At 45.2% G+C, this 20,024-nt stretch overlaps 1 long non-coding RNA gene across 1 annotated transcript; it reads left to right on the forward strand.

The window, feature by feature from the left end:
- The first annotated feature begins 13,224 nt into the window (after nt 1-13,224).
- On the forward strand, nt 13,225-15,926 carry LOC145517982 (uncharacterized). The gene is made up of 3 exons (XR_014062470.1): nt 13,225-13,366; nt 15,267-15,342; nt 15,590-15,926. It is a non-coding gene; the product is annotated as an uncharacterized LOC145517982 (long non-coding RNA).
- Nucleotides 15,927-20,024: the final 4,098 nt, after the last annotated feature.

Raw genomic sequence — 20,024 nt, forward strand, 5'->3', positions numbered from 1 at the left:
ATGGAGTCAGGCTCCCAACCACAGAGTTGAGTGGTGGGAGAGGTTTGTAAAGGCCTTGGGGAGTCTGTGCCTTGAATAAAGGGAGCTGGTGCTGGGGGAGGGAAGACATGGTGGATGTCTACTTCACTGATGCATAGTTTCCAGATTTTATGTGCTCTTCAGATGGCTGGACCAGATACTTGCAGACTTCGGTGTTTTCATTTCTTTATGACCTTTTCCTTCAAATGGAAGGTGTAAGTCTTATTTTGTTTTTCCGAGTCCTGGGAGAAACTGTGGATAGCTTCACAGGTATAGATGTTGCGTTTGGGTTATTCAGTTAATGACAGAGCAGTGGGGTTTCCCTGGTGGCTCGGTGGTAAAGAATCCGCCTGCCAGTGCAGGAGACGTGAGAGACCCAGGTTCGATCCCTGGGTTGGGAAGATCCCCTGCAGAAGGGAATGGCAACCCACTCCAGTATTCTCACCTGGAGAATCCTATGAACGGAGGAGCCTGGCAGACTATAGTCCATGGGGTCATAAAGAGTGAGACATGACTGAGCACATGCACGTGCACGCGCACACACACACACAATGCCTCTTGTTATATAGAACAAGGCCATATGTAAAAATTCTATTTCCCCCTTATATCAGTTTCTAATAAGCTATTTCTTATTAGTGATGCTGTTAAATTTTATTTACCTCACTGCAGTTCCTATTCTCTGTCTTTGTCTCTGTTGCTTGGAAGAAGCCAAATCCAAGCTTGTACTGAAGATTTATAACATTCCAGGTTCAGATTCCCATCCCCTTCCCATTAATTACAACAAGACACCTGTAAAGGGATGTTAATATTTCCATTTCACAGAGGTGGACCTGGAAAACACGGGACACGTCAAGATGTTCCCTCATTAGAGAGAGAGCTGTGTGTTCGTTAGGGTCACACCAGCTGCTGGCCAAGCAGACCTCTAAGTCTCAGGCATTTGTTTCTCACTCATGGGACAGCCCACCGGGGGGTTCCTAGGTGGTGGGTGGCGTTTGTCCCCCGCGCCTTCTGCCTTGTGCTTCTGCTGTTCTCTGGGACCTTGGAGCACTCAGTATGTAGCTGGCATCCACACACAGTCAGGCCTCTTCATCATTCTGGAATCCCATCTTTCCCTTTATGGCCCAACTTTAAAGAAGGCTGAGCACTGAAGAACTGATGCTTTCAATCTGTGGTGCTGGAGAAGACTCTTGAGAGTCCCTTGGATGCAAGGAGATCCAACCAGTCCATCCTAAAGGAGATCAGCCCTGGATATTCATTGGAAGGACTCATGCTGAAGCTGAAGTTCCAATACTTTGGCCACCTGATGTGGAGAGCTAACACATTGGAGAAGACCCTGATGCTGGGAAAGATTGAGGGCAGAGGAGAAGGGGACGACAGAGGATGAGATGGTTGGATGGCATCATCGACTCAATGGACATGAGTTTGAGCAAACTCCGGGAGATACTGAAGAGCAGGGAAGCCTGGCGTGCTGTAGTCCATGGGGGCTGCAAAGAGTCGGACCCAACTGAGTGACTGAACAACAGCAACATCATCTTTCCCCATGAATATACTCTCATATGGTGACTTTCATCTTTTCATGTTGTCTGGTAAACAATGCCATTTACAACATTTTTAAAAATGAAGTTTGTAAAGCTTAATGTAGGTTTATTGTGTCTCCCAATTTTTAATTTCCAAACAATAACAGAGAAGCCATGTATTTTTCTCACTCTCAAATATTAGCCTTGTATTTCCCTTTAGCTTTTTTCTTTCAGTAAAACTGCATTTCTTGACAACATTTTTGTTTTTTTTTCATCGGTCTCTTCTCCTTTCCCACCTCAAGGGTTGCTTCTGTAGGTGTTTTGACAGTTGCCTGGCTCAGCCAGGCTCCCATGGAGAATGGATATTTCCTGGCTCTTCTGTGTTACTGCTCAGGCTATTAACAGCTCCTTAAATGGACTCAGCTTTCAAGTCACCGCTGGCCTTTTCAAGGTTGTTGGCCACGGGTGGGGAAGTTTCTAGCCCTTTCTAAAGCTCTCTGAACCTTGTTTGGCATTTAGCTGCTTCTCATGAAAGTCCTGGGATCCCCTGGTGGCTCAGATGGTAAAGAATCTACCTGCAACGGAGGAGACCTGGACTTGATCCTTGGGTTGGGAAGATGCCCTGGAGAAGGAATGGCAGCCCTCTCCAGTAGTCTTGCCTGGGAAATCTCATGGACAGAGGAGCTTAGCGAGCTACAGTCCATGAAGCTGCAAAGAGTTCAACTTGACTGAGTGGCTAACACTTTCATGAAAATCCTAGATTGGTTAGGGAGAAAAATTTCTCCCTAGTCCTGGGGTCAGGACTTTGAAAAGAAATGTCTACAGTGCATTATTTTCGATTCTTTCTTAGTGAGTTATGCTGAGGCCTAAGATGAGAGGTCTGAGATTTAATAGCCATGGAGGATGAATGAACAAAAGGGGATGAAAGGTTACAGGCGACCCCACCAAGCGATTCCCTGCTATTAGCTCCATCCCAGGACCAGGTCAAACATCATACTTGGGCTCTGCATACCTTTTCTCCAAGACTATCATTGTCACTCCCGTGCTTCCAAGAAGGACCACTTTGCCTGGTCGTTCATGAAGCTGGGCTGCTGACCGAAGAGGTGGCTGAGCTTTCTGCAGCCCTGCAGGGACACTGACTCACTGTCCCCATGGCCCCACTGGAGGCAGAAGGCAGCGGTGGCCGGGGAAACGCCTTTCTTAAAATTGAGAATGGGACATGGGCTGAGCTCAGAGGTTTAACTCCACCCCTCTGTCTCTGCTTGGTGTGCCCTCTGACTGATGAGAGGTGGGCTATTCCTCCGGGAGAGAGCTTGGTCAGGAGGTCTACCTTGCAGGGACTTAAGTGAAGGCTTTGTTGTTGTTTTTAAGTCGCTGACTCATATCCAACTCTTTGCAACCCCATGGACTGTAGCCTGCCAGGCTCCTCTATCCATGGAATTCTCTAGACAAGACTACTGGGAGTGGGTTGCCATTCCCTTCTCCAGGGGATCTTCCCGACCCAGGGATTGAACCCGAGTCTCTTGTACTGGCAGGCAGATTCTTTACCACTGAGCAACCTGGGAAGCCCAAGTATAAGGTAGGTCTAATAGTTCCTTGGAAATCCCAAAAGTTGAACCACAGGGTCGCTGGGATAAAAACAAAAAAGCTCTTGATGACATGGATGTGTGTGGGAAGCAACACTTAGCCACTCAGTATTGTTTTTCTAGTTGTTCTGTAAGATACTTCTTAACTCATGGTAATTACTGAATTTCCTAGATCCTCAGATATCACTGATTGTAAAATGCATTATCAATTAAATAACAGTAATTTTGGTATGATGAGAACAAAATACTATTGCTTAAAATGTGCTGTTTGCAAAACACATTCCAAATTTTAGAAATGATAAAATGTGATGAAATGGTAATATTTTAGCTCAAGGAAATATGTTAGAAAAGATTTTCTGCTCTAGACTAGAGCAACACCAGCTCTGTAGGTAGTGGAAGAGGCTTTTTTTTTTTTTTCAGGTTAGTTATCCCTTTTCCCGCAGTTTGGGGTCTGCAATTACAGGAGCAGGCAGAAGCCAGTGGCTCTAGTAGTGAGGCTCCTGCAGGGCGATTTGTGGCTGTAATTTCTTGCTGTTGTCTGTTCTGCCACCCACCTAGCTTGCACTGAAACCCTCTGTGAGCCAGTGGACCCCTAGGGAGTGAATTTGCCGGAAGATAAATTCCCCTGTCCCTGCCTACCTTCAATGCTATTGTGGAAACTGAATAGAATACAGATCACCCCCAAATTGAATTCTGTGTACCTGCTCTGCTAAGTAGAAAATTGCACATCAAATAGGTTCCTGGGCTTGGCTCTGTCTAGACACAAAACTTGCTTTCAGTTTTTAATGTTCTTGGTCATTCATGCATATGACACCCGTTTGCCCCAATCATTTCAGGATCTCAGGCATTTTATCTGGGGGGAGGTTATCACTGCCTACTGCCAATCCCTGTCTCTGCCCTACCCGTGGTGTTCTTGAGGATGCTGTGTTTATTTCTGTTACAGCATCAGCAGCCTCAGTTGGCACTGCTTGGATGTAGGGACTGGGTCTCATTTTTATCATAAGTGTTTAGTATTAGTAGTAGCACACATCATGGTACAAGAAATGCATATTAATGCGTGAGGGCAGGGAGAAATGGCTGGCATTAGGACCTCTAAAGATCCTTCTCACGTGGACTTATCCCTGAAAGGCAGCCCAGTGCCCCTCTCCTTCTGTGTAGAGCACGTGGGTAAGATGATAACTAGTGTCTGATGGGTGTTTTATGATAATTCTCTCCTTGACGTAACTCCTCATTCGGCCCTTTGTTTCCTCTGAACACTAGTAGGTGCCTCTGTAGAGGAAGTTACAGAGCCTGGTTATGCTGTTGCAACTGTGGCAGTTATGTTCAACCTCCAGGCGGCAGCACATTCTGCAAAGCAGGAAGGGAGATGCCAACCACAAAGTGAAAATGCACAAACGCTCAAGTTCCATCCAGGATCAGTGCCAGTTGTTGGCAGAATGGGTGTCTCCAGGCTAGGGATTATTTGGGGACCATCAAGAAGACCAAGGATGGTTCCCTCACTGGTGTAACAGCACATCAGCTTTGTGCTTTGCTCCTTTGAGGTTGGAAACCTTTCGTTTTCAAGTGCACGCTCAGCCACTTCAGTCCCGTCTGACTCTTTTTGACCCCATGGACTGCAATCTGCCAGGCTCCTCTGTCCTTGGGATTCTCCAAGCAAGAATATTGAAGTGGGTTGCCCTGCCTTCCTCCAGGGGATCTTCCTGGCCCAGGGATGGAACCCACATCTCCTGAGTTGCAGGTGGATTCTTTACCTGCTGAGCCATCAGAGAGTCCTAAGTAAATTTACCTCCATGATAGTGATGTATGTGGGGCAGAGCATAAATTGAATGTCAAAGAAATTAAAACATGAAATCTGAGTTTTGTCCTGAGATGGCTTTGCCAAGAGGAACCTTTGCTTGTGTTCTGAGACTTGTGAGACTCCCTGGACAAGGACCTGGGGGTGGAGCCTGAGCTGTTTGATTGGCAGGAGACAGAATCCCAGATAAGTGCCCTCCCGCCCCCGCCCCCGCCACCGCCTTGATTTTTCTCTCTGGATCTTGTGGTTTAGTTATGCATTTCTCATGGCTTCCTGTAGGAGTGATTTTCCCTGAGGGGTGCTATACTGTGGAAATTGGAGGGGGCACTTTTGGTTGTGACAATGATGGGGAGTGTGCTAAGTCACTTTGGTTGTGTGTGACTCCTTGTGACCCTAAGGACTGTAGCCCACCAAGCTCTTCTGTCCATGGGATTCTCCAGGCATGAATAGAAGGGCCTCTGCTCTTGATAGCATTTAGTGAGCATGGCCCAGTGACACTGTATCTTGCAGAGTGTGGGGGCAGTCCTGTCTATGGAAGGATTGCCCAGTGTCCTGCCAGACTTTCTAATGTCTCAAGAGACTTTGCTATGGCTGAAAATGCCCTCTGTTGTCCTCAAGCCACGGATGTGATCTACCCCTGGATAATGCTGACCTGGGATGCCTTTTGTAGCTACTGTTTTCTTAATAACCTTCTGTATAGGTCTCCCAAAGAAATTTATCCATGATGTGTCAGGGACCAAAAATATATATAAAAGAAAATCATTACAATATTTCACGTGAGATTGTGTAGATAATGACAAGTTCCTTTTTTTTTTTTAGTAGTAGTTATGGCCGTTCAATTAAACAGTCACTAAATAACAAGGAATTCACCAGTATTTCCAAATGCGCCGTCTTGGTGTTTGTAGCTCACCATATGTTTGAAGTATGACATAATCCTTATGGAACACATTCAATTTGTTGCTTCCCAGTTTCAACAGGAGCAGTTATATCTGTCTCTTTTTAGACAAATTGTTAATGAAAAGGTAGCAGAACAATCATTTTCTTGTAATATGCAATTCTGTCTCCTTAAATACAGGAGCCTGACAGAGCCATCCAGCACTCTGTGCTTTCTTCTCTCTGCAACTGAACTCTCTCTGACCCTCGGAAGCTAACAACTGGAGCAAAAAGGGAAGAAGGGGGGAAGTTAGCTAAACATAAAAACTCAGCTCTAATACACAGAGTCCCAAAAGTTGAATGGAAAGTATATTTTACCTTATGTTTTCAGATAGTGTGTGAATAATCACCTTCTGTTGCCAAATCTATTCTTACTGATTTTAAAGTATCTCAAGATGTGGGGGCAGTGTTTGGAAGAGAGTGAGACTGTCTGAAAGATTCAGAATTTCGAGTCCCGAGTCTTCCTCTCTTTTAGTGGTGAGTCAGTGCTGCTGATAACGGCACAGGTGCATGGTGGTCCCTCTTTCAAGAGACCCCACGGATTACACAGTCCACGGGAATTCTCCAGGCCAGAATACTGGACTGGGTAGCCTTTCCCTTCTCCAGGAGATCTTCTCAACCCAGGGATTGAACCCAGGTCTCCCACATTGCAGGCAGATTCTTTACCAGCTGAGCCACCAGGGAAGCCCAAGAATATTGGAGTGGGTAGCCTATTCCTTCTGCAGTGGATCTTTCCAACCCAGGAATTGAACCAGGTTCTCCTGCATTGCAGGCGGATTCTTTACCAACTGAGCTATCAGAGACGTCCCCAAGAGACCCATGCAGGAGAAAACAAAGAGATTAGCCATCCATCCAAAACAAGCGTGTGATTTGACCTCATTTTAGTATTTATTTACTATATTTTCTTGGATAGAATAGAGTTGAATAGAATTGAATCAAGACAGTTTTACATCCCATTCTAAAAAAATAAAATATTCAACCATGTCTTTAGAACATAGTGTAGAATAGTGACTGCTGGTGTTTATTGAGTGTTTACTCTCTGCTACTCTGTACCACGGTTATCAGCTGACCTCACCAATGATGGGTAGTTGGTCATGATTATCACCCATGCAGAAATTGATGCAGAAATGTGAGTCAGAGAGGTTATGGTTGAATAGCATCACCGACTCAATGGATGTGAATTTGAGCAAAGTCTGGGAGATAGTAAGGGACAGGGAAGCCTGGTGTGCTGCAGTCCGTGGGATTGTAGAGAGTCGGACCCGATTCAGTGACTGAACAAAGACAGAGATCACTCAGCAAGTTTGTGGCAGAGCCAGCTTTTACAGGCAAGAAGGCAAACTGCAGTCAAGACCCTTAACCCTACATGATGCCATGTGACAGCTGAAGATTGCTTCACACAGTAAAACCTTGTCCATTCAGACTGCCTTGGAGATCTGGGAAGGAATGATCTTAATGACAGGATGTTTGAAAAGAAAAGCCACCTGACATCGCCACGAGAGGCATGTAAATTAAATACAGATTTTAAAAAAGCCACCTGACATCGCCACGAGAGGCGTGTAAATTAAATACAGATTTTAAAATTAGGCAAGAAGTCTTGACAATCTCATTTTATTGTAAAGGAAGATGTTTGGTTTTTAAAATACTGAAGCATTTAATTTTAAGGGTCTTGATGCTAAGTGGGTGCTAAGTTGCTTCAGTCGTGTCCGACTCTTTGTGACTCTGTAGACTGTAGCCCACCAGGCTCCTCCATCCATGGGATTCTCCAGGCAAGATTTCTGGAGTGGGTTGCCATTTCCTTCTCCAGGGGACCTTTGCGACCCAGGAATCGAACTCTCCTCTCTTACGTCTTCTGCATTGGCAGACAGGTTCTTTACCACTAGCGCCACCTTTTGTGATTCTAATCCATGTTTTTTCACAGTAGAAATCTGAGCTGTTCGCCTGTTGATTACACATAGTGCCTTGTGGACCATGGAAGGGCCATGCAGATGTGTAAGTTACAGATGGTGGAATCTTTGAGAATGTAGACTCCAGGCTCAGGGCCGGATTCAAAGGCTTGTATAATGTCCCAGGGTTGAAGACTAGATGGATCAATAGGTATTCAGCAGCCCTTAGCGCAGAGAAGAGGCTCAACTGATGCAGATAGTCATCACTACTACAGCCAAAAAGAGGACTCTGGGCTCAGGAGTGAGCAGGAGACAGATACCATGGCTAACCACCCTCCGTAGTGCATCAGACGTGTGCAATCCTATTGAAGGAAGTGAGTCTGGAAGGGAGATGTGGCCAACCCTGGACAGCCTCCAGACAGTGTTTGGGCTCCATTTCTGCTTGCACTAGGGAGCAGGGAAGATGCTGGTGTGAAATGGTAGGATTTAGGGAGTGATCTGCTCATCTCACACGCTAGTAAAGTAATGCTCAAAATTCTCCAAGCCAGGCTTCAGCAATACATGAACCGTGAACTTTCAGATGTTCAAGCTGGTTTTAGAAAAGGCAGAGGAACCAGAGATCAAATTGCCAACATCCGCTGGATCATCGAAAAAAGCAAGAGAGTTCCAGAAAAACATCTATTTCTGCTTTATTGACTATGCCAAAGCCTTTGACTGTGTGGATCATAATAAACTGTGGAAAATTCTGAAAGAGATGGGAATACCAAAACACCTGACCTGCCTCTTGAGAAACCTGTATGCAGGTCAGGAAGCAACAGTTAGAACTGGACATGGAACAACAGACTGGTTCCAAATAGGAAAAGGAGTACATCAAGGCTGTATACTGTCACCCTGCTTATTTAACTTATATGCAGAGTACATCATGAGAAATGCTGGGCTGGAGGAAACACAAGCTGGAATCAAGATTGCCGGGAGAAATATTAATAACCTCAGATATGCAGATGACACCACCCTGATGGCAGAAAGTGAAGAAGAACTAAAGAGCCTCTTGATGAAAGTGAAAGAGGAGAGTGAAAAAGTTGGCTTAAAGCTCAACATTCAGAAAACTAAGATCATGGCATCTGGTCCCATCACTTCATGGGAAATAGATGGGGAAACAGTGGAAACAGTGTCAGACTTTATTTTTTTGGGCTCCAAAATCACTGCAGATGGTGACTGCAGCCATGAAATTAAAAGACGCTTACTCCTTGGAAGGAAGGTTATGACCAACCTAGATAGCATATTTAAAAGCAGAGACATTACTTTGCCAACAAAGGTCCATCTAGTCAAGGCTATGGATTTTCCAGTGGTCATGTATGGATGTGAGAGTTGGACGGTGAAGAAAGCTGAGCGCCGCAGAATTGATGCTTTTGAACTGTGGTGTTGGAGAAGACTCTTGAGAGTCCCTTGAACTGCAAGGAGATCCAACCAGTCCATCCTAAAGGAGATCAGTCCTGGGTGTTCATTGGAAGGATTGATGTTGAAGCTGAAACTCCAATACTCTGGCCACATCATGCGAAGAGTTGATTCATTGGAAAAGACCCTAATGCTGGGAAGGATTGGGGGCAGAAGGAGAAGGCGACAACAGAGGACGAGATGGCTGGATGGCATCACCGACTTGATGGACATGGGTTTGGGTAGACTCCGAGAGTTGGTTATGAACAGGGAGGCCTAGCTTGCTGCGATTCATGGGGTCGCAAAGAGTTGGACACGACTGAGTGACTGAACTGAACTGAACTGAAGTGATGGAGGTACAACAGAGACCTTGTCCGGAGGTCTCTGAGAAAGGAGACCAGAGTGAGACAAATGCTCATGGTGCCTGTCAGGGTGCCCAGGTAGGAGACCCTGGAGGCTGGGGCACATCAGATCCCTCAGTCTGTGCTCCCCACCATAGGAGACCACATGGGTCACAGGGCCTGACCTCCTGCTCATCAGTAACCACTCATAAGTTTTCTCCTCAAGTTACGCATAGCAGAGACTGCAATGGCCTCATGAAACAGAGGGTTTAGGCCACTCAACAGTTGTATTTCTCCTTGTGAATTTGTAAGTCTGGGTCTGGGCTTCCCTCGTGGTTCAACAGTAAAGAATCCACCTGCCAATGCAAGAAATTTCGGCTCTATCCCTGGGTTGGGAAGATCCCTTGGAGGAGGAAATGGCAACCCACTCCAGTATTCTTGCCTGGAGAATCCCATGGACAGCAGAGCCTGGCAGGTTACAGCCCATGGGGTTGCAAAGAGTCGGACATGACTGAATGACTAACATACACACAGGTTCTGGTTATTTACTCCAGGTAGATACTTGCGGACATTTTTCACTCTCCTCTTCCTCCCATTCACTGGACACCAAGCCCTTGGTGAAAGCTCTTCTTAAATATCACTCACAGCCCTGGATCTCTGTCTGTCACCTCCACTCAGAACTTGGAGTTGGTGCCCAAGTACAGGGGTGGCCTTTAGCTGGTCCGCTCACCTCTTTTCTTCTTTTCTATCCCCAACACAGTCATGCTCTATGTTGCTGCTCTATAGATTACTTACCATCTCTGCTTCCTGTGCAAGGAAGTAACATGACCAGCAGCAACCACCTAACCCACAGAGCCCACAAAGACTCTTCAGTGACCCCGTCGCCTGTATGGTGAACTCCTGGATTCATAAGAAAGGATGCTTGTCATCTGGCCCTTGACTTTCAAGTACCTTTCCCATCTTACGATGCAGCTACTCCACCTGCCTCTCTGCCCCGGTTTCCTGAGAAAGCTGTGCATTTGTGAGTTGGTTTTGTCTTTAAACGCACCTCTGTGCTTTTATACCTGTTGGGGATGCCATTTCTCATACCCCATCTCGTTGTTTGCTGGGTGAATTCAAGTTCACCCAGGCTTGGTTCAAAGGGGCGTGTGTATGTGCTCAGTTGCTCAGTCGTGTCCAGCTCTTTATGACTCCATGGACTGTAGCCTGCCAGGCTCCTCTGTCTGTGCAATTTCCCAATCAAGAATGCTGGAGTGGGTTGCCATTTCCTACTCCAGGGGATCTTCCTGACTCAGAGATCGAACCTCCGTCTCTGGAGTCTCCTGCATTGGCAGGCGGATACTTTACCACTGAGCCATCTGGGAAGCCAGCTGGCAGACATTCCTCTCTCTGTGTGTTTTCATGGTGACAGGAATGCACTTGTATTCACACTGTATTGCACTTGCTTCTCTTCCAACGGCTTATGTAGTCTCTGAGCTGCTGGAAGGCAGGCCCTGTGCATTGCTGTGCATTACACTATGGATGGCCCCGGTGGTCAGTGGATGGAGGGAGGGATAGTGGCAGGACTTGGGAAATGGAAGGGGTGGCAGTGTACCATAGATGGGGGGCATGAAGAAATTTAAAAAAGAGTCAGAATCCATGAGCTGTAACAGTTCAGGACTATGTGATTGACTTTTATGTGCCATAGAACCTTGCCCCATTGCCAGCAGTTTTGGGAAGAGTCTCAGCCCTAATGCTTTAAGCACGTTGCTGTAATTCCACTGTCCATAAAGTGGTCTTTAAATTGTGTTTTGAGGCTGGGAAGTGCAGATCAGTGACATGCTTAACTGTACAGCCACAGCAAAATAGGAATCTAGACCTATCTGTATGCAAACACCATGCTTCAAGTTCATCATTGTTATTAGGAAAGGGAAATACAGCCGGAGCAGAAACCACAGTATATTTCCCTCTGCCTGTGTTGTGTTTTTGTCAGTGGGGCTTCTGAAGGACTAGGCATTTACAAACCCATTAGAATGAGCAATTTTATATCCTAATGTAAAATTAAAGGAATTAAAGGATCTGCCTGAGAGATACACTTGTTTAAACCTCTATTAATGTCTCTCTTGGTTTTGTTGTCTAGGTTAGTGATATATTATTGGAGTAGAAAATGTCCCAGTCGTGTATATACTTTCTAAATCTCTATTTTTTTTTTTTTCTGACAAGGTGTAGAACCAATTTTCTTCTCTTCTGTCCAAAATATAAGATGTAGGGAAAACAAAACTGTTCGTAAATGCAAAGCATACTATACTATTTTTTTTTTCAGTTCTTTAATATTATTTTTTAAAAATCTCATTTGCATCGTCACATTATCTATTTTCCAAACATGTATGCTCTTGGATTCCTCCAGCTCTCATCTGTGAGCCTATTAATTCCTTTTCCTTAAGCCCATCAAGTAGTATTTACTGTGGTGTTTACCAAGGCCTCTCCTAGGTTGCATGGGATCCAGGGCAAATAGTCTTTGTGAGGCCTCTGGCCATGTTAAAAATTTGATTGAAACATGTGTTAAAAAATGCATGAGGGGACTTCCCTGGTGGTCCAGTGGTTAAGAATCCACCTTGCAATGCAGGGGATGTGGGTTCAATTCCTGGGCTGGGAACTAAGATCCCACCGTGCCACGGGGCAACTAAGCCCACGCGTCACAACTCCTGAGCCCACACACCAGAGCTTGAGAGTGTGCACGGCCACGAAAGAGCCTGCATGCCACAACTAAGACTTGACACAGCCAAATAAATAAATAAATATTTTAAAAATGCATGGCTCCATTTAGGTGTACTGATTTATCAATGAAGGTTTAGAATCACGTACAGAAGAGATACTGAGGAGCTTTTTTTTTTCCCCAATCAGTGCACGTGAAGGTGCTTCCTCCTCTCCAGGCAAGAATCTATCTGTTCAAGTCTCAGGACCATCACTTCATCGCGTTCATGGCCCAAGGCACCAGTTCTTGATCATTCCACACACAACACGTGGCCCTTTAGAACCTATTTATACTGAAATGACACAGTTCATCTTGCCCGTGCAGTTTCCTGGGGCACTTACCAAGGGCTGGCCACACTGTATCACTCACAATGGACATTGTCCCTTCAGCAATCCAGGAACCCTGGCTTCCAGGGACAATCTCAAGGTGTTACTGTGCTTTGTCAATGATGGTTACAAAGGCAACCCTTCCCCAGAGGATGCAGTAATGCTTGGATGATAACTTCTTTGTGGTCGTGTTCAGTATGCTGATTTTATAGCACAGGGTAGAACAGCACATCTTCTGTGTCTTGAACTCTGTAGATGCTCATCTCAGCAAGCTTCCATGTGCTCTCTTGCAGTGTCTCTCACAGCTTTCTACTCCACAACCCAGGGGCCAGGCCAGAGGAGAGGAGTGGTCTCCGGGCTCAGAGAGCATCTGTCCCTTATCCTACACTCACCTAGGAAAGTACAGCCGTAAAGGATTTCCTCTAGATTTACTGTTATTTCTGTAAAAATGTCAACCTGAGGGTTTGCAGATAGTCTCCTGAGTTATCCCAGAGACAATAAACAAGGTATTCTCACATAACTGGGAATCTCGACAAATCCTGAATTGTCCAAGAGCCCAGTAGTTGATAAAAATCTCATTCTTATGTCCCGGCCATTGTACATGTGTGTGTATACGAGTTATTCTAAGTGCTTAGTGGTTCTCATAATTTTCTGCAGCTTGGGCCTGAATCCTGGGTCTGCCCTTCTGTGCTGTCTTGGGGACGTGACTTACTCATCTGTTAAATGGGGGCAGCAGCAGTCCCTGTGTCATAAACAGGTTGGGAGGATGAGATTGAATGGAGAACAGCGCTGGGCACAGGTAAACACTGGGTGTAGTGGGCTGAGTGGTGGCCTCCCGAATGGTAATGCTAATCCATGAGCCCTTGACAGTGACCTTATTTGGAAAAAGGGTCATGGCCGACGTCATTAAGTTGATCTTGAGACCAGATCATTCTGGATTATTCGGAGAGGCCCTAAGTCCAATGACACATGCCCTTGTAAAAGGCAGAAGAGAAAAAGGTAGACCACAGAGAAGAAAGCTGTGAGGAGACAGAGACTGGAGTGATGTAGCCAGAAGCCAAGGAATGCCGGCAGCCCCGGGATGCTGGAGGAGGCAAGGAGGGGTCCTCTCTAAGAGCCTCTGGAGGGAGCTTGGCACCTTGATGTCAGATATCTGGCTTTTAGGACTGTGAAAGTATCCATTCCTGTAGTTTGTATTTTTTTATGTTTTGTTGGAGTATAATTGCTTGACAATGTTGTGTTAGTTTCTGTTGTACAACAGTGTGAATCAGCTATCAGTTCAGTGCAGCTCAGTCGTGTCTGACTCTTTGCGACCCTGTGGACTGTAGCATGCAAGGCCTCCCTGTCCATCACCAACTCCCGGAGTTTACTCAAACTCATCTCCAACATGTTGGTGATGCCATCCAACCATCTCATCCTCTGTCGTCCCCTTCTCCTCCCTCCTTCAATCTTTCCCAGAATCAGGGTCTTTTCCAATGAGTTGATTCTTCACATCAGATGGCCAAAGTATTGGAGTTTCAGCTTCAACATCAGTCCTTCCAATGAATATTCAGGACTGATTTCCTTTAGGATGGACTGGTTGGATCTCCTTGAAGTACAAGGGACTCTCAAGAGTCTTCTCCAACACCACAGTTCAAAAGCATCAATTCTTTGGTGCTCAGCTTTCTTTCTAGTCCAACTCTCACATCCATACATGACTACTGAAAAAACCATAGCATATGTATACATATATCCCCTCCCTCCTGAGCCTCCCTACCATGGCCCCTCCCACCCCACCCTGCCTCTCTAGGTCATCACAGAGCACAGAGCTGGGCTCTCTATCTTACACAGCAGCTTCCCACTAGCTTTGGAAAAGGGAATGCCAACGCACTCCAGTATTCTTGCCTGGAGAATCCCATGGACAGAGGAGCCTGGCGGGCCACAGTCCATGGGGTGGCAAAGAGTCGGACACGACTGAGCAACTGTCACTACTACTACTGTCTCCCACTAGCTGTTTTACACGTGGTAGTGTATATATATCAGTGCTACTCTCTCAGTTTGTCCCACCCTCTTCTTCCCTCCTTTGTGCCCACAAGTCCATCCTCTACATCCGTGTTTCTATTCCTGCCCTGCAGACAGGTTCCTAACTCTCCTCAGTGTTCCCAGAGCCCTGGGAGAGGCCCTCCTGGAGGAGGAGCCAGGGACCTCACTGCACCTGTGTTTGCTGACCCACTGGGACCGCAGATGATGAGGCTGGTGGTGGGAGAGGCTGTTCCTTGGAAGGAGACCTGGGTTCTGTTAGAAAGGGGATGACTGCTTAGTCATCCAAATGACAGATGTCGATTCCAGGACATGAGTCCCATTGGAGGGAGGTGGGTGGTGGATTCCTGGGGTCGGGGTGAGGTTACGGCTTCCCCCAGGAAAGTCAGAGCCAGAGGGTAGTTGGGGAAGCAGGTGAGCACACCTGGGCCCTGACTGCCTGGGTGGGATCAGGAAGGAGGAGGGTGTGGACGTGCAGAAAGAAGAAGAGCCCTCGGAGACCACCTCACCTCCCATAGAGGACTGGAGAATGTGCTGGAAGAACCCAGTGCCCTGGAGTCACCTCTCACTGAGGTTTGAAGGACCTAGCACACTGGAAGGGCAGCGCCTTGCGGCTTTAGCCTCTTGCTCCTTGAAGATGGAGACTGCTAGCCCTTACCTGGCTCCCTTTCTGTCTGTAGCTGAGAGTTTCAGGGGTGAGATGGACATGCCATCGCAAGCAGCAGCTGCTCTGCTCCGCATGCGCAAATGATGCAGGTGGGCTCCCCTTTGTTCTCCTAGCTGGGGATACTGGTCCCCAGAAAGGTCCTGCCTGGGCCATTCAGGGAGATGGGATGACAGGTGGGGACCACAACCCTCCCAGGACCCGTCCTCCTCCGTGAGCCCTTCTCATCCCTCCCTGCGCCCTTCTCATCCCTCCCTGCACCCCTGGAGGCACCTGGTCTCCGGGTGAATACGCTGGGTAGGTCTCATCACCTTACCGATTATTTTTTTCCTCTGGCAGTTCTGAATTCGTGGATGCCCGGTCACCTGCTTACAGAAATGGAAACTTGGTTCATAGAGTGATTTAAACCGCAGACCTGAGGATTACGTTCCAGGAAAGCGTGGGGCGAGGGTATCTTTCCGTCTGGTTTACGGCCTCCTTCGCTGAGTGGCTCTGCCCTTGGCCTCGCCGAGGTTTTATAACTGGCTCTCATTTCGGGTCCGGCAGAGAAACCCTCTGGAGTCATAGGGAGAGGATACCGGCCCCCAGCTTTCCCTGTGAGTGGATCTTTTCTCTCGCCTGATACAACAGTCATAAGCAAGACTCCAGTAAATAAATTGTTCAGTTCCCACCGAAATTGCCTATGCTGGAATTTGTGCCTTTTAGATTCACATGAATGATGACTCGGACAGAGCATCCTTTTATGTGAACCCAGATGATTCCAACCCAGATAGTAGAAATGTGAGAAGCCTCAGCGAAGTCTGTTCTCTGGGTTATAAATTCCTTTTCTCTCTAATGCCTTGGCCTTATCTGGAGATTCTCTTGGCTGTGCTTTCTTCTTTCATGGCTGTCTCTTTATTCACCCTGTTCCTTCTTTTCGGGAATTTTACTAGCTCAGCAGCCGCAGCTGAATTGAGCCAAGAATATTTGCTCGGGTGAGCGATGGTCTCACTCCACCTCTGAGGCCATCTCTCCCCGGCACACTGGTGCCCTTCTGTAGCTCTGTCCTTTTCAGAAGCAGCTCTGCTGGAGCTTAGTTTAAAAAAAAAAAGTTAAAAAAGTCAGCGAACAACAAAACAATTTCAAATGACTGGGTTTGTTCACCTTTCTTTAGCTGCCCTTAAAATCGCACCCCTTTCCTAACAAACTTTAAAAGTGTGTTTTTTGGCTGTGTCTACAGGATGTTTTAAAAGGTATTATTATTATTATTATTATTTTTAATGCTTTTATGAACCCTGGGGTGCATATAGCCTTTAAAAATTTTTTTTTTACTAAATAATAATACCTTAAATAAAAGGTATTATTATTTTTTTTAACAAAAGAACAGTGCAACCAGATGCGTAGTAAAATAGCTTGTGCACTTGAAATATCAAGCCAGAGGTTTTGTTGCTAGAGCCTTGGAAATAATGCTGGGGTTCTGATGAAATGGAAAAGTAACTGGTCATTCACACAGTTCTCAGAACTTGTGCACTTTGGGGGCAGTTAGGGCATTCTTTGGGGCTTCCTTAGTGGTCAGTTGGAAAGAATCCGCCTGCAATGCAGGAGATGTGCGTTCGATCCCTGAGTCAGGAAGATCCCCTGGAGAAGGAAATGGAAACCCATTCCAGTACTGTTGCCTGAACAATTCCATGGACAGAGGAGCCTGGTGGGCTACAGTCCATGGGGTCGCAAAGAGCTGGACACCACTTAGCAAATAAACAACAATGGCATTCTTCATAGAACCTAAATGTACCTTGGGAGTTGTAATTGAACTTGAAAATACCTGAGGCTAAGGCTTCAGGTATGCAGAGGGGTAAACAGAAGTCAGATTTGGGGAAGATAGGGTCAAAAGGAGCTTAGAGAAAGCGGGGTGAAGGGAAAAAATATGTTGTAATGGCAAAGAGAGCCCCAACCTTATCAGCTATGATGATGCAAAGATAAAATAAAAATTAAGGCTGAAACAAAATGACTCTGAAAGTTTTAGAATTAATTGAAAAGATAATATAGCAATATTCATAAATTAGAACTTGAAATGAAAAGTGTTAAGAAGGACAGAGACAGTTTATATTAATGAAAGTTGTACCAAAGAAATATAACAGTTTTGACACTGTAAACACCTACTACCACAACTTTTTCTGTTGTTTTTAGTGCCCCTCCCCCATGTCAGCATCGTCAATTTGTTTAGTCCTTTTCAGTTCCTATTAAAAAAGTAAAAATTGAAGTATTTTTATTTTTTAAAAAAGATGCATTTATTTATTTTTCCTTATAGCTGTATGGGGTCTTCACTGCTGCCTGTGGGCTTTCTGCAGTTGCTGTGCAGAGGCTGCTCAAAGTAGTGGTCTCTCTGGTTGTGGAGCACAGGCTCCAGTAGTTTTGAACATGGGCTTAGTTGTCCTGCTGCATGTGTGATCATCCTGGACCAGGGATTAAACCCATGTCCTTTGCATTGGTAGGTGGGTTCTTTATCACTGAGACATCAGGAAAGCCCCTGAAGTAGTTACTTTTAAAAGACCCTGAGGGATTTTCTGGTGATAGGCTTACATACCTTACTATTGTATACAAAAAATTTTATTATTTTTGTATATATACCCTGCAAACACGTGTGCTAAGTCGCTTCAGTTGTGTACGACTCTTTGTGACCCCATGGACTGTAGCCCACCAGGCTCCTCTGTCCATGGGATTCTCCAGGCAAGAATACTGGAGTGGGTTGCCATGCCCTCCTCCAGGGGATCTTCCTGACCCAGGGATTGAACCTGTGTCTCTTACGTCTTCTGCATTGGCAGGCGTGTTCTTTACCACTGGTGCCACCTGGGAAGCCCTGTATACATGCCTTATTTTTGTATAATTAATAGTCCATGGATCAATTTGACTTATCTCCTCTTAAATTCCAGTGTCTACTTAGGCTTAAAGTAACCTGAAGATAGGGCCATTATCTTGCCACATCTTTGAAATATTTACAGCAAAGTTTCTTTGAAAAAGAAATTGACCAACTTAGAATTGAAGAGATTTTAACACACTGCTCTTGTAATGGGGAGAACTATGGCCTTAAGATATGCTTACATACTGATCCCTCGAGCCTCTAAATACCACCTTACTCATGAAGAGTCTTTGTAATAATGTGAAGAATCTTGAGATGAGATTCTTTGGAATTACCCTGGTGGACTCTAAGTGCCATCACAACGCCATCACAAGTGTCTTTGTAAGAGAGAAGCAGAGGGGAACTGGAGACACAGAGGAGGAGGCGACATGAAGATGGAGGGAGAGCCTGAAGGGAGGTGGCCTCCAGCCAGCGTGGGCGGCCCCCAGAAGCTGGAAGCTGTGGACAATGGATTGTCGCTAAGGGTCTCAGCAGGAAGCAAGGCCCTGATGACACCTTGATTTCAGACTTCTGGTCTCCAGAACTGCGACAGAATAAATTTCTCTTGTCTTCATGCAGGTGCATGGCAGAAGCCAACACAGTATTGTAAAGCAATTATCCTCCAACTAAACATAAATACATTTTAAAAAAGAAAAAAGAATTTCTGTTGTTTAAAGCTACTAGTGAAAGTGTTAGTCTCTCAGTCATATCTGACTCTTTGTGGCCCCATGGACTGTAGCCCGCCAGGCTCCTCTGTCCATGGGATTTCCCAGGCAAGAATACTGGAGTGGGGTGCCTTCTCTTCTCCGGGGAATCTTCTCCATACAGGGATCAAACCTGGGTCTCCTGCATTGCTGGTGGATTCTTTACCTTCTAAGCCACCAGGGAAGCCCTTAAAGCCACTAAGTTTGTGGTAATCTGTTATGGCAGCCATAGGAAACAAAATTCTCAAAAATGCACAGATTAAGAAAAAGAATAACTAATTAGAATATCAAGGATTTGAAAAATGGAATTAACTCTACATCCAACTGAGTGTGCTCCTTTTTAATACATATATAGAAAAATTTATTAAAATTGACCATGTCCTATGCCACAAAGGAAATGTGCAGTTTCCCAAGTTGAAGTCATCGAGTCTTCATTCTTTTGGGGGCAGTGCAATAAAAACAGCAACCACCCACAAAAAGATGGACAGAACATCCCCTGAATGCATTGGGAGATTAAAAAATATCTTCTAAATAATTCATGTTTTAATGAGAAAATCAAAATGGAAGTTATGGTACTTAAAAGCAAATGACTACCCGAGCTATGCATATAAACTTGTGAGATAAAACCACAGTGTTACTCAAAGGAGAATTTCGAGCTAGGAGTGCATTTATTAGAAAACAATAAAGATTGAAAAGAAATTAGCTAAGCTTTCTTATCTGTAAAAAAAAAAAAACAAACCTGTAAAAAAAAAAGAACAGCAAAACAAATCTAAAGAGAGTAGAAGAAAGGAAATAATATAGATTAGAGCAGAAATTAATGAAGTAGAAAACCAGAAAGCCCAGTAGCATTAATCAACAAACAAAAGCAAGTTATTTAAAGTGATTAAGAGAATCAGTGAGTTTTGGACAGGTATGATCAATAAAAAAGGAAAAATATAAATAAATATCATGAGGAAACAAGAAAAGATCTATAGTTGTAAATATTTTTGACTCAATATTTTAAAGAATTAAATAGCTTTATACTAATACTTTAAGTAGCTGATATTGAAAAGTTCCTAAGATACAAATAATCAAGATTGACCCAAGAACAAGTAGTGAAACAATCGTAAATGGAAATGATAGACAAAGATCAATAAGCAAGAGGAGTTGCAGAGTCGGACATGACTTAGTGACTGAACAACAACACCAAGTCCAT

The sequence above is a fragment of the Giraffa tippelskirchi genome, chromosome 8 (genome assembly GCF_054371585.1).
Source record: "Giraffa tippelskirchi isolate mGirTip1 chromosome 8, T2T-mGirTip1v1.2.pri, whole genome shotgun sequence".
In the NCBI taxonomy this organism is placed as follows: Eukaryota; Metazoa; Chordata; class Mammalia; order Artiodactyla; family Giraffidae; genus Giraffa; species Giraffa tippelskirchi.